Consider the following 13599-nt stretch of genomic DNA (forward strand, 5'->3'; position numbering starts at 1 on the left):
TATATACATATATACATATATACATATATGTATATATATATATATACATACATATATGTATGTATATATATATATATATATATATATATATATATATATATATATATATATATATATATATATATATATATATATATATATATATATAATATATTGGTGTATACTGGCAGCAGGTTTTCTTTTATACATGTCTCATTGAATATGACAGCATATTCCGTATTAACTATTTTCTGATTTAAGGCTTCTGTCCCTCTTACTAGTTGCATCAGGGTTCAGCTGGAAGAGGAGTACACCAAAAGTCTTGTTCGTTTTTAAGGTGAAGAAAAAAAAGTGAATAACTGAAGAATGTATTACACTTATTATAAAATCGAACGACGTTTCGAACCTACATGGTTCATTCTCAAGTGATGTTACAGTACAGGACATTTTATTTTATACTAATAGTGGGTCAAGTGAATACAAATGAATCGAACAATGGGGTCAGGTGTAAACAATGGGTATACATTGGGTAAACGTAAGAGTAAAGAGTAAGGCATAAAGGAGAAAAGAAGCTAAGGATCAGAAGGATAAATAGGGCACACACAAAGATTAATCAAGCGTGCTGGGCGCTGTTTGTCGAGCAGTGTCTTCTATGTTGGCATCTTGACGTTCTGGTCTTGTTCCTACTCTCATGGTGGCTAGAGTGAATAGTTCCATAATTTGAGTATTTATGGTCGCTTGTTCTATTTTTATGTGGATTGCTTCAAGAACTTGTAATCTTCTTACATCTTGGGTTTTGTCTGTTATACAAGTGTTTTTATTCAACATTTCTCTTGTTAGGGTGATGTCATGGGCTTGTCTCATGTGATTTCTAGGGGCACCGGATTGAAGATGACAGGTCAAACGCCTCGTCAGCTTGGTCGACGTCATACCTATGTACTTAGATTGAAAGTTACATCCTTCATGGGCTCGTGACTGTGCACTGTCACGACCCATGAAAGATGTTGTCCTGCCCACACTGAGATTGTTGGGTCTAACGGTCCCCCAAGTGGGCCTGTGAAGGCATAAGCGACATTTTTCTCTTATAAGGTGTTTCGCTTGTTGTCGGGGGCGTTCTTCACGAACAAGTTGGTCGTCTTGTTCTTGTAGTATAGGTTAGAGTAGACCTTCCAACCTCACCTGCTCTTATGGTTGGTGTCAGGGGGTGTCACGTCACCTGCTCTTATGGTTGGTGTCAGGGGGTGTCACGTCACCTGCTCTTATGGTTGGTGTCAGGGGGGGTCACGTCACCTGGTCTTATGGTTGGTGTCAGGAGGTGTCACGTCTCTATCAATAATGTCCTTCAGGACTCTGTCCTCCCTCTTGTGAGCCGTGGAAAAGAATTTCCTGTAGAATATGGCAGTTGTAGTGAGTATGGCGTAAAGTCATTACTGAGTGCCAACACTAAGTCCCATACAGTACCGCTGCCACATCATACACGTCTAAAATGATAATGAGTTGCAAGTAGTGAATTATATCATTTGACAAGGAAATCGCTGTGTAGTTCAGATTACAATCATGTCTAAATTTACCAAGCAAATATCCTATTATTTACAGTTCCTTACAATCAATTGTAGTTCCAGTATAGGTCAACTTGAATATTTAAAATTACGATTGCGTACTTATGCAATTTGTTTGCATTCCTCAACAAGCAAGCATATTATGTAGTCAAAATAAAGGACGTGGTTTTGTGGATTTAAACCCAGGGTCAGGATTTATCAAATATTTACGCAACCATTTTTTAAACCTATACATCTTTTGTCAATCATGGGGGGGGGGGGGTTGTTTACATTTATTAAACAACTTGTGACCTCCGAAGCACGTGCCCAGCTACGTGGACTATCGGGGATCGAACTGTGATCTACAAGACGTGAGAGCGTCGCTCTACCGACCAGCCCAAGTGGCCTGAACTTTATAATATGAGTAAAATTTATGAACAAAATATACAATATTTTGTTCATATATTGAACACGAGAGAATGGGTGAGATCAACGATTCTAGCACGACCAACCTGAGGGGAGTGTACCACACCTGAGCCGAGTGTACCACACCTGAGGGGAGTGTACCACACCTGAGGCGAGTGTACCACACCTGAGGCGAGTGTACCACATCTGAGGGGAGTGTACCACACCTGAGGCAGGTGTACCACACCTGAGGGGAGTGTACCACACCTGAGGGGAGTGTACCACACCTGAGGCGAGTGTACCACACCTGAGCCGAGTGTACCACACCTGAGGGGAGTGTACCACACCTGAGGGGAGTGTACCACACCTGAGGCGAGTGTACCACACCTGAGCCGAGTGTACCACACCTGAGGGGAGTGTACCACACCTGAGGCGAGTGTACCACAACTGAGGCGAGTGTACCACACCTGAGGGGAGTGTACCACACCTGAGGCAGGTGTACCACACCTGAGGTGAGTGTACCACACCTGAGGGGAGTGTACCACACCTGAGGCAGGTGTACCACACCTGAGGGGAGTGTACCACACCTGAGGCAGGTGTACCACACCTGAGGCAGGTATACCACACCTGAGGCAGGTGTACCACACCTGAGGGGAGTGTACCACACCTGAGGGGAGTGTACCACACCTGAGGCGAGTGTACCACACCTGAGCCGAGTGTACCACACCTGAGGGGAGTGTACCACACCTGAGGGGAGTGTACCACACCTGAGCCGAGTGTACCACACCTGAGGGGAGTGTACCACACCTGAGGCGAGTGTACCACACCTGAGGCGAGTGTACCACACCTGAGGGGAGTGTACCACACCTGAAGCAGGTGTACCACACCTGAGGCGAGTGTACCACACCTGAGGCGAGTGTACCACACCTGAGGGGAGTGTACCACACCTGAGGCAGGTGTACCACACCTGAGGCAGGTGTACCACACCTGAGGCAGGTGTACCACACCTGAGGGGAGTGTACCACACCTGAGGCGAGTGTACCACACCTGAGGCGAGTGTACCACACCTGAGGCAGGTGTACCACACTTGAGGCAGGTGTACCAGATCAGACACAATGTAAAAGATCACATTATTTCCAGGCACATAAAAAGTTGCCTTCACCGAGGCTGCCAACGCCAGTCACTTAACAGTTGTTATGGACACACACACACACACACACACACACACACACACACACACACACACACACACACACACACACACACACACACACACACACACAGAGGTGTAGGTGTCACCCGAGGCAGCTGGGTAGTATATTCACTACACTCAAGCCAGCAGCACCATGCATCCCCCACACTACACTACCACACACCTGTAGGTTCAAGTTCCGCCTCGGACCAAACCTGCAAATTGCCTTGTTTCTACGGCCTATCTTCCCCCTCCACTCAACACCCCCCCCCTCCACTCAACACCCCCCCCCCACTCCCCCCAAACGAGGCGGTGATGGTTGCTATTGGTGTTTCCGCGGTGCTGAGCGTCTATTGGTCCAACTGCTGGTCTCAAGCGTGATTGTGGGTCTTAAGCCTCAATTCCCCTGAACCTGAGTCCCGGGAATCATCGCTGGAAGCGACCACAGTTCAAGGTCTAAAGAGTCAAGAGTAATTTGTCTGTTTAAAGTCTTATATTACACCATTTTGACCGGAATGGGATTTTGTCATTGTCTAGCGACTTACGGATGTTGGGTACACCATGGGGCTCCCTCATGTGGGTATTGGTGTATGTTATACTTGTTCTATGATGGCCGGAGAGACTAATGGAAATATTATATTGAAGCATTATATCTCCTAACAAGAAATGCCAGTATTCCTCGTGTTTTTAATGGAATGTCTTCAGAAAGATCATCCCAGCAGCATTGTTGACGATTCACAAAAGTGCATTTTGTTAAATAATAAAGGACTGTGTGTAGATCAAATAGAGGCAGCGTCGTGTGCGTGCCTCTACATGCTGAGAGTTGTAAGGTGAGGCAGCATCACAACCCCACCACTAAGTTATACATTACAATATCTCGCTCGAAACTTGCTTTAGCTCAAGACCTCTGACCGATTATGTTTTGTTTAGAATTATGTTTACAGTTGGTTACTGCGTAGGTAAACCTCGCGAGTCCCTTCACCACACACACACCTGTGCGGCACACCACAGTGGGGGTCACACACACACACAACACTGGTCCACACTTCCACACCACAACACTCTCCTGTACGCCACGTGTTTTTCATCAATAAAATATGCACTTGGGCTGTGTATATGGAGAAATAAGAGAGCAACAGATGAGGTACACAACTGATGGAACATTCCTGCAAGGATCAGGGCGCCTCTCTCCTCAACGTTTGGTCCATCATGATTACTTCTTAATTTTCCGCTTAGTTCAGTGGCACACCCACAGTGTGACTTTACCCTATGCCCAGGCAGCCAGCAGACTCTGCTTGTCCTCCAGGTCACCAGAAGTACTCTGCTTGTCCTCCAAGTCACCAGCAGACTCTGCTTGTCCTCCAAGTCACCACCAGACTCTGCTTGCCCTCCAGATCACCTTCCGTTCGCCCTTGAGGCCACACCCTTAACCTGCTCGCCCTCAGACAATGCGGTTATCATGGTAGGCGCTTCAGGCCATCTGGTAACCATGACGGCCTACCAGTGTTGGAGGACTGCCAGTGTTGGAGGCCTGCCAGTCTTGGAGGCCTGCCAGTCTTGGAGGCCTGCCAGTCTTGGAGGCCTGCCAGTCTTGGAGGACTGCCAGTCTTGGAGGCCTGCCAGTCTTGGAGGACTGCCAGTCTTGGAGGACTGCCAGTCTTGGAGGACTGCCAGTCTTGGAGGACTGCCAGTCTTGGAGGAATGCCAGTCTTGGAGGCCTGCCAGTCTTGGAGGACTGCCAGTCTTGGAGGACTGCCAGTCTTGGAGGACTGCCAGTCTTGGAGGACTGCCAGTGTTGGAGGACTGCCAGTCTTGGAGGACTGCCAGTCTTGGAGGACTGCCAGTCTTGGAGGCGAGGTTCTTTTAATTTGTTTCGTTTTCTCGGGACAGGCATCCTGTTTGTGTGTGCATATATATAATATAATATAATATAATATAATATAATATAATATAATATAATATAATATAATATAATATAATATAATTATTACACGTTAAGCTTATATCGTCTTATTAAATTTGAACTATTGTCCCTGCTAAGGTATGCAACCCTGCAACAGTTTTCCTGCTCCCGGGTATCCTTCTATTACTGCTAGGTGAATAGAGACATTTGGTGGAAGAAAACGTGCCCACACGTTTCTGTCCCACTCCTCTACTGATTTATTATATTGCATACTTTGGGTTCTTTTTTATGCTTGTTCTCTTATGCTGTCTTGATTTATGTGTGTTGTTTTGTTTACTGTTTTGCTTCTCCTGTCTTTACGAACATGCTGATGTTGTTGTCGTGTTCTGTTGGTGGTCGTCCTGTTGGAGGTCGCCCTGTTGGTGGTCGTCCTGTTGGTGGTCGTCCTGCTGGTGGTCGTCCTGTTGGTGGTCGTCCTGTTGGAGGTCGCCCTGTTGGTGGTCGTCCTGTTGGTGGTCGCCCTGTTGGTGGTCGTCCTGTTGGTGGTCGCCCTGTTGGTGGTCGCCCTGTTGGTGGTCGTCCTGTTGGTGGTCGCCCTGTTGGTGGTCGTCCTGTTGGAGGTCGCCCTGTTGGTGGTCGTCCTGTTGGTGGTCGTCCTGCCGGTGATCGTCCTGCCGGTGATCGTCCTGTTGGTGGTCGTCCTGTTGGAGATCGTCCTGTTGTCGGTGGCCGTGTTATCGGGTTGTGTCGGTGGTGGTGGTGTTGTGCTGACAGTAACCCCCCCCCCCCCCCCCACCAGTAACTTGAGGCGACAACTTCCATCACAACATGGTTCCAACAGCAAATAAGGACACGTGACTATTATCAATTGTAAAAATCTCAACTATTTATCATGGGAGGAGAAGGGTGGTCCCCTTCCCCATCACTCGCATCCCAGGGAGAGGAGGGCAAGGGAGTTTCAATATCACTCTTATGTCGCAATATTTTTTTATTGGTTTGCAAAAACTTGGGCTACTCCGAGTCTCACGTCCTTGACGCAGAGTCCGCCTGTATGCACACACTTGCCCTCAACATAACACTCAAGGTTATGTGTCTGTCTGTGAGGGGCGGGGCCACGAAGCACATGTGTGTGTCTGGTGTCTGAGCAGCGGGTCAAGAAGCAGACATATGACTCTGCGGTGTCTGAATAGCGGTCTATAAAACATATATGTGGCTTTCTAGTATCTAAGAGGCGGGTCACAAGGCAGACAAATGGCTTTATAGTGTGTAAACAGCGGGTTTGGAAGCACATATGTAGCTCTCAGGTGTGCAAGCGTCGAGGAATGTGCTTTTACGGAAACTGTGCAACTGGGTTAGAGCCGAAAGGTTCCGGGTTCCTTTCCCGCGACGGGATAGAAGCGTTTGAACGACGTTTTCGTTCACCCAGCAGTAAATAGATACCGAAGTGTTAGCCAACTGTTGATGGTGGCATCGTGCGAAAAGTCAGCAGTTGGCCCAAGAGGACCTCGATATAACTAACAGGGCTCCAGTGCCAAACTACAGGGCACCAGGCACTGTTCTCTCCCATGTAGTTGTAACCCAGTAAAAGGCGAAAGATGTATGCGTGTTGAAGGGACACCACAGTTATAACAGTCTAAACCGAGCCAAGCAACGCCTGGATATCTGTTGATATTATTACATGCTCCATAGATATGTGGACCTTCTTGCCTGCTACATGGAATAGCTAGTAGATATTTTACTTTATCGGGGTTATCCTAGCCAAGACGAGGCTGTCCCCGCAGGCGACCCTACCAGTTACTGGCCAGACCCAGCCGTGTTTAACCCCACTGACCGAGTGATGTACGCATGATTTGCTGCAATCGAAATGGAAAATATTTTTCCGTCCCAGAATTTCAGAGAAGCAAGCTGAGAATCTTTATATTTTGTCTTGCTTTACATAACAACAGTAACTCTAGGAAAGTATTCGTAAGATGTTGTGCATATTCGTCCTTGGAGCGGCGCCGGCACGAGGCTGACATTTGCCACTATAAAGTTCAGGAGCTGCACAACCTGATACGTACAGTGTGGTGGTGCAACTCTTCACTAAATCGTGCACAGTCTCAGGAGAAGTATGAGTATGAGGTGTCCTTCCCCTCCCCCCCTCCCATCCCAAATCCTTATCCTGATCCCTTCCCAGTGCAATATAGTCGCAATGGCTTGGCACTTTCTCCGACTCATCGCCCCTCTTCTGTGCCAGGTAAGTCCACTACGGGCTCCCCATAGCCCGTGCTACTTTGAACTTTTTTGTTCCAAGTAGCGAATCTTAAACAAGAAGAACAACGGCACTTTCTCCTGATAGTTCCCATCCCTTCCCTGTGTCGGGTGCTCCTGTGTTTGTTATTGTTGTGTTTATATTCTAGTGTCTTAGTGCTCCTCTATTTTTTCCCTCGGTGTATTCTCTTTGTGTTTTATCTTGTTTTGATTTTTACTGTTCCCGTGTTTATGAAAATGTGACCCACCGCCGCTTTCAGTAATTGGCAGATTTTTGGTATAAAAAGTCGGAATTTCAAACTGCGAATAGGTGCAGAGAGCTAGAATTTGGATCCAAAATATGACTCAGTATCGAATTTGGGATGTTTTGGATATTTTGAAAACTGCAGGGGGGTTTGGGCAAAATGTGACCCACCGCCGCTCTCAAGAATTGGCATATTTTTGGTATAAAAAGTCGGAATTTCAAACTGCGAATAGGTGCAGAGAACCAGAATTTGGGTCCAAAATATGGCTCAGGTATCAAATTTGGGATGTTTGGGATATTTTGAAAACTGCAGGGGGGTTTGGGCAAAATGTGATCCACCGCCGCTTTCAGTAATTGGCATATTTTTGGTATAAATGTCGGAATTTCAAACTGCGAATAGGTGCAGAGAGCCAGAATTTGGGTCCAAAATATGGTTCAGGTATCGAATTTGGGATGTTTCTCATATTTTGAAATCTGCAGGGGGGTTTGGGCAAAATGTGACCCACCGCCGCTTTCAGTAATTGGCATATTTTCGGTATAAAAAGTCTGAATTTCAAACTGCGAATTTCATTACATTCAAAGCTGAAGTTTATTAATCCTTTTATATATTGAATAGTTATGACTGTATCCTTTAATTTAGGTTTGTATGACCTGAATCGTGATGCCGAAAGCAGTGTCGCCCTCTGTTGCCGTCGTGTCCTCATCATGAACAAGGTTGAAAATTTTCTTCCAAAATGGCTTAGATTTTTGAAAGGGATGTATTAACAAAATTTATATGTTTATTATGCAGCATTATGGTTTGTTTATTCATTATTGACTGAAATAGATCAGTTATTTGGAATGCTTAGGTTGCCAACCTATTGTTTTTGGTTGGTGGGGGCACTGCAGTTTTCACACCTGCACTTTTCCAAACTGCACATGGGCACTTCGATGTTTCTCCCTGGCTGCTCGTTTGCAGCGGTTCAGTCTTGGTGTTTTTTATTTTGTGCTTTTCTTTCTGTATTTTTGCTCTTGAGTTCTGCCTTCCGGTTTTTAGGGCCGCATAGTGTGTGCGCTCTGGAATTCCCTTGCTTTTCCCTTGGCTTTTGATTAGACTTCGGGGGGCTGGTTACCTGCATTGACAGTATTTAACAGCATCGTGGACCCCAATGCCTGGGCTTCTTGCAGGCATCATTCACACTGCAGGCCCCAGATTCCCCCCCCCCCTCCCTGCAGGCTGGGTTGTACTATGGATACCTCTTCCGTGCCCACTCTCGCGCTGTGGGAATTTGAGGGTGGTCCGTCACCGGTGCCACTCAGTGATGTTCATAATTTCTTCCTCCACCCTTGCTGCTCATTGGGTCAGCGACACCTACAACCCAGAGTAATGTGGGCCTTGTCCCCCCCCCCTTCCCATGTGCTTCTACTTCCCTATTCCACTGTGGAAATAGAGGTCACTCCCAAAGCAGCGAGTGCTTTGCATCGCCGGTTTTTGGTGTTGCAATGCTCTAGGTTGTGAACCGGTTGGTGGGCCCAGACCTGCCCCATTTGTATTTTAGGAACTTGGAATTGGGGGTGTTGGTCAACTTGATCTTGGTTTCATCTGCAACCCCTCTTCCTTCTCTGGTGGGCTTGGTTCGAAGTGCATACACTTCGGCGTGTGGATGGGTGCTTCTTCACGGGTAACTCTCGGCGGATTTTCTGGTTTGCTGTGGGTAGCACGCCGGGCTTTTTGGCCTTACATGCATATATCTCTTTAGAGAATTCTATTGCGAACAATTCGATACCAAAATCAAAGACGTAGCATGAAAATTGAACACTTGAAAATTGAATTGTCCGGACACTGAGTTGTTGTATATATTGTATACCGTGTTCATGGAGGTGTCCAGACACTGGGTTGTCGTTGTATATATTGTATTGTCCCGGACCACGTGGGTAGCCTAAGAGGCCGAGTTGAGTTGGGCCGCCGATTCTAACACCGAGTAAGAATTCATTGTCCCTTTGATTTCTAATAATTCCACACTTAACGTAAAATTCAATTCATATATTACTAGTGGGGGATCAAGCCCCGAGGTTTATTAGCATGATCGATCCAGACCTCGGTCATTGCTCAGTGGTAATGGTCTGGTGGTGGCAGCGCAAGGCGATTCTAGAGTTTTGCTAGAAGTCCGTTTTCACGTCATATGGTTGTAGAATCTTAAGTCGATCAACGGCTTAAGACCACGTGGCGTGGGGTCGGCTCAAGTATAGCTCTGGGGGTCCCTTGGTTTGAGAAGCGAATAAAGATAAGGACCGGGTGAAGGTAAAAGTAGATTAAAAGAAAGAACGAAGCACCCGTGTTACACTTACTGGGGTTGTGGTAGAGGAGAACTGTAGAAACTACTCCTGAGGGACTTTTGCGACGAGAGTAGAGAAACTTGTGCAAACAACTGGTTTTGCTCATGAGACGGGACCACCAGAGCCGTCTGGGGCTATGTAGTGGTCCCCGGAGTCCCGCCCCCCCCCTCCCTAACAGTATTTTAAGCAAACGAATCTGCTTAAGATTCATCTGTAAAGTAATACCAATTAAGACTAAAGCGCATTTAGAGTTTACCCTGGTGCAGGAATATGGTTAATAAGGCAAGCCAAGGTAAAAATTATATAATTTTTACCATCTTTTTGTAATTATTACACAAGAAAATTAACTTAAATATCCTATTTATCTGTCAAGTTACTACCATCCAAGATGCTCAAACCATTTGTTAAGCCTCTAGGCTAGTGTTTTAGATGACCTAGGTGTTTGTAGAATACTCAAAATAAGAGAAACTATACTTTTTTTGTAGGACTGTTAATGGGGGTCTACTAACAACTGTTGGATGAGTATGTGGACCACTACCGCCTATAGGGTGGGTATGGGATCCATTACCGCCCACAGGATAGGTATGGAGTTCACTACCACCCACCTTTGTGCGGTAGTGGACCCCATACCAATTCTTTGGATGGTAGTGGACCCGGTACCTTACTCTTCCAGTGGATGGCAGTGGACCCTATACCCACCCTGTGGGCGGTAGTGAACCATATATTTTATTTATTTATATTCAAGAAGTTACATTGGGGTTAAGAGAGTACATAGTAATGATGATTTTACATTCTTGTAAAGCCACTAGCACGCATAGCGTTTCCGGCAGATCCTTGAAATGTGTATATTCTCGAGGATATACACATCCTCTTGGCGGTAGTGGACCCATTCCCATCCAACAGGTGGAAGTGGACCCCATACCTATCCTTTTGGGTGGTAGTGGACCTCATCAATATCGCGTGTGACTTGATGTCGACCCCTATCCATCCAATTTGTAGTAGTGTACCCCAAAGACATTCCCACGTCACATCGTTTTCTATTGAAGTTAAACAATCCATTCTCTTTTCGTTTTTCAAAGTTTACACTATTGTATATAATGTCTGGCGAACGAACCATTATTATATGTAATAATTTATGGAGTGCTTATTATAATTTACTGAGAAGCACCAAGATTTCTCCTAAGTGCTAACCTTTAACAGAATGCACTGCAAAATAGTGGTTTAAAGCATGGATTGAAACATTAGTGGACACAGAATGACTACTTATTATAACTTTTTTTTTACTATTTTCAGTAAAGAGTAAACTGTTAGTAACGAGTATTCATCCGTAAACAGCTGTAATCTTCGCTGACGACTTCACTACAATCTTAATTATTAAGTCTTGAAAATCATCAAAAATACTAAAATAAGGAGCCTTAGGTGGTAGCTATGTATACCATAGGTGAACAATGCCCAATTCAATTTCAGTGTCTTTCTTTATTATGCACCCCCATACCCATCCCGTGGGCGGTGGTGTAAAGGATTACAGAGGCACATAATCGGTTCAGGAACTGAACCCTCTAGTTCGTTTAGCTAAGCAAATAACATTTTTTGACGCTAGTTACAAAATCATTAATGTTATATATACATGTACACACTCTCATACATACATACATACATACATGTACATATATATATATATACGTATACATATATACATACACATACATATCTAATCACCCACGCAAATACACACATCAATAATCTTTTGTGTCATAAGTGATCAACAAGAGGCTCACAACAGTCACTATACAAGGCACTTTACATCTATGGTGAGTCACACAGTTACTAGTCTTGCTGCACACCCACCCAACTGGGCGGCAGCTTTACAGTCATGTGCTGCACACCCACCCAACTGGGCGGCAGCTTTACAGTCATGTGCAGGAATTACCTACAGTAAGCAAATTTTGGATACTTCGCTAAGATTTCGGGCAGCCGCGAGCAGCGGCTGCCCGAAATTACGTCAGGCTGCGAGCAGCCGCGTCCAACAGCCTGGTTGATCAGTCCGGCAACCAGGAGGCCTGGTCGACGACCGGGCCGCGGGGACGCTAAGCCCCGGAAGCACCTCAAGGTAAGGTAGCCCATCATTATGAATGAAGTACTTACACATTTCTTGGACACTATTGATGGTCTTATCTCTAAATTCCGCGATTTTTTCACATTGCATTATATAATGACGCAAAGTATGCGAGTAGTTCTGCTGACAGAGTTTACGTTTAGTCAAATCTACATCAGCAGATGTTACAAATTCCCAGAGGTACTTGTATCCAAGCCTAAGCCTAGCAGTGGTAACATCTAGAAGTCTGCTAACCTTATTAGATGACCCATAGACGTGCGGTACTTCCTGCATAATAGAATGATGATAGATGGAGTAACTGGTGTGAATTTCACTTTGCCTCAAGTCTCCGAAATTTAGTTGATGTTCCTGGGATATTGCTGCCCTCAGGCTGCTCAAAGGCAGTCCAAGTTGGTAATCAATTCCCTCTTTACGAGCAAAAGTCTTGGCCAACTCATCAGTTCTATCATGCATTCGGAGACCAATATGGGAAGGAATCCACAGGAGACAAACTCTGACTCCATCATTGATTATTTCATTATATCTGTGTCTAGCTTCAGAGATAAGCACGTCACAGTTATGCCTTAGGGCATAACTTAGGAGCTCCTTGTCATCATTGACTCCTTGTCAAGGATGACAAGGAGTCACAATTAGCGTGTCAACTTTGGATTCATATACGCGCTCGAGTGCAAGGACTATGACAACCAATTCTGTCTGAAGAGTGGAGGCCCAGTAACTCTGAGTAACTCTGAGACGCGCTCCACACTCATGGGAGAAGGAACCATCTCTCCCTGTCACAACAACTGCACTTCCAGCTGCACCATAGGACTGGTGCAAGGACCCATCAGTGTAAATAATCTGGGAAAGGGAGCGCTCTCTGACTAAAGTATCAATTTGGCTTAGGGCATTGTACTTTGCTTCTTGTCGAAGCAAGGCTTGTTCTTTAATCAGCTTCTTAAGTGGGAAAGAGGGGACAGTAATTTGGAAAGGAGTGATCTCCCATGGGGCTGGAAAGTGATGTTGTTGTCTCTCTTGGTAGGGGTGATGAAAGTTATACATTCTGAGCACATTGGCAGTTACGGCAATCCATTTGGAGGGATGCTGATCTTCAAAGAAGAAGGCTTGGAGGGCTTCAGTGCAGGGGTTAGGGTAGGTTAGCCTAAGCATCTTGATACCAATTAAAGCATTAATTTCAGTGATACGATCACTTACACATAAAATATTCAGTTCCTTCCTCATGTTTAGTAATTTAGTTGTACGGGGGCACCCGAGGATTATCCTCATGGCTTCGTTTTGCATCTTTTCCAGCCCTCCAAGCATTCTCTCAGGCACTAGAGCAAGCATGTGTGCAGCATTATAAATCAGAGACCTAATATATGAAAGATACATCATTTTGACAATTCTCACATTTGTACCATAGCTTGGATGGTAGCCTGCCCAGTCGCAACATTGTAGCCAGACCCAGTCTGGCTACAACATTGCGGTACAGTGGAACTTCAAGACCAAGGTATTTGTATCTGGTTACATAGTCGAGCAGAGAGCCATCATGCAACTGCATTTTGCGAACGGCCCCACCCCGTCTGGGTGGGTGTCGGTGCAGGATGTTTGTTTTCTCTACTGAGATGACCAAGCCTAGTTCCTGACATGTGTGCAGTACAGAGTTCAGAACATTTTGGG

The sequence above is a fragment of the Procambarus clarkii genome, chromosome 67, assembly GCF_040958095.1.
Source record: "Procambarus clarkii isolate CNS0578487 chromosome 67, FALCON_Pclarkii_2.0, whole genome shotgun sequence".
NCBI lineage: Eukaryota > Metazoa > Arthropoda > Malacostraca > Decapoda > Cambaridae > Procambarus > Procambarus clarkii.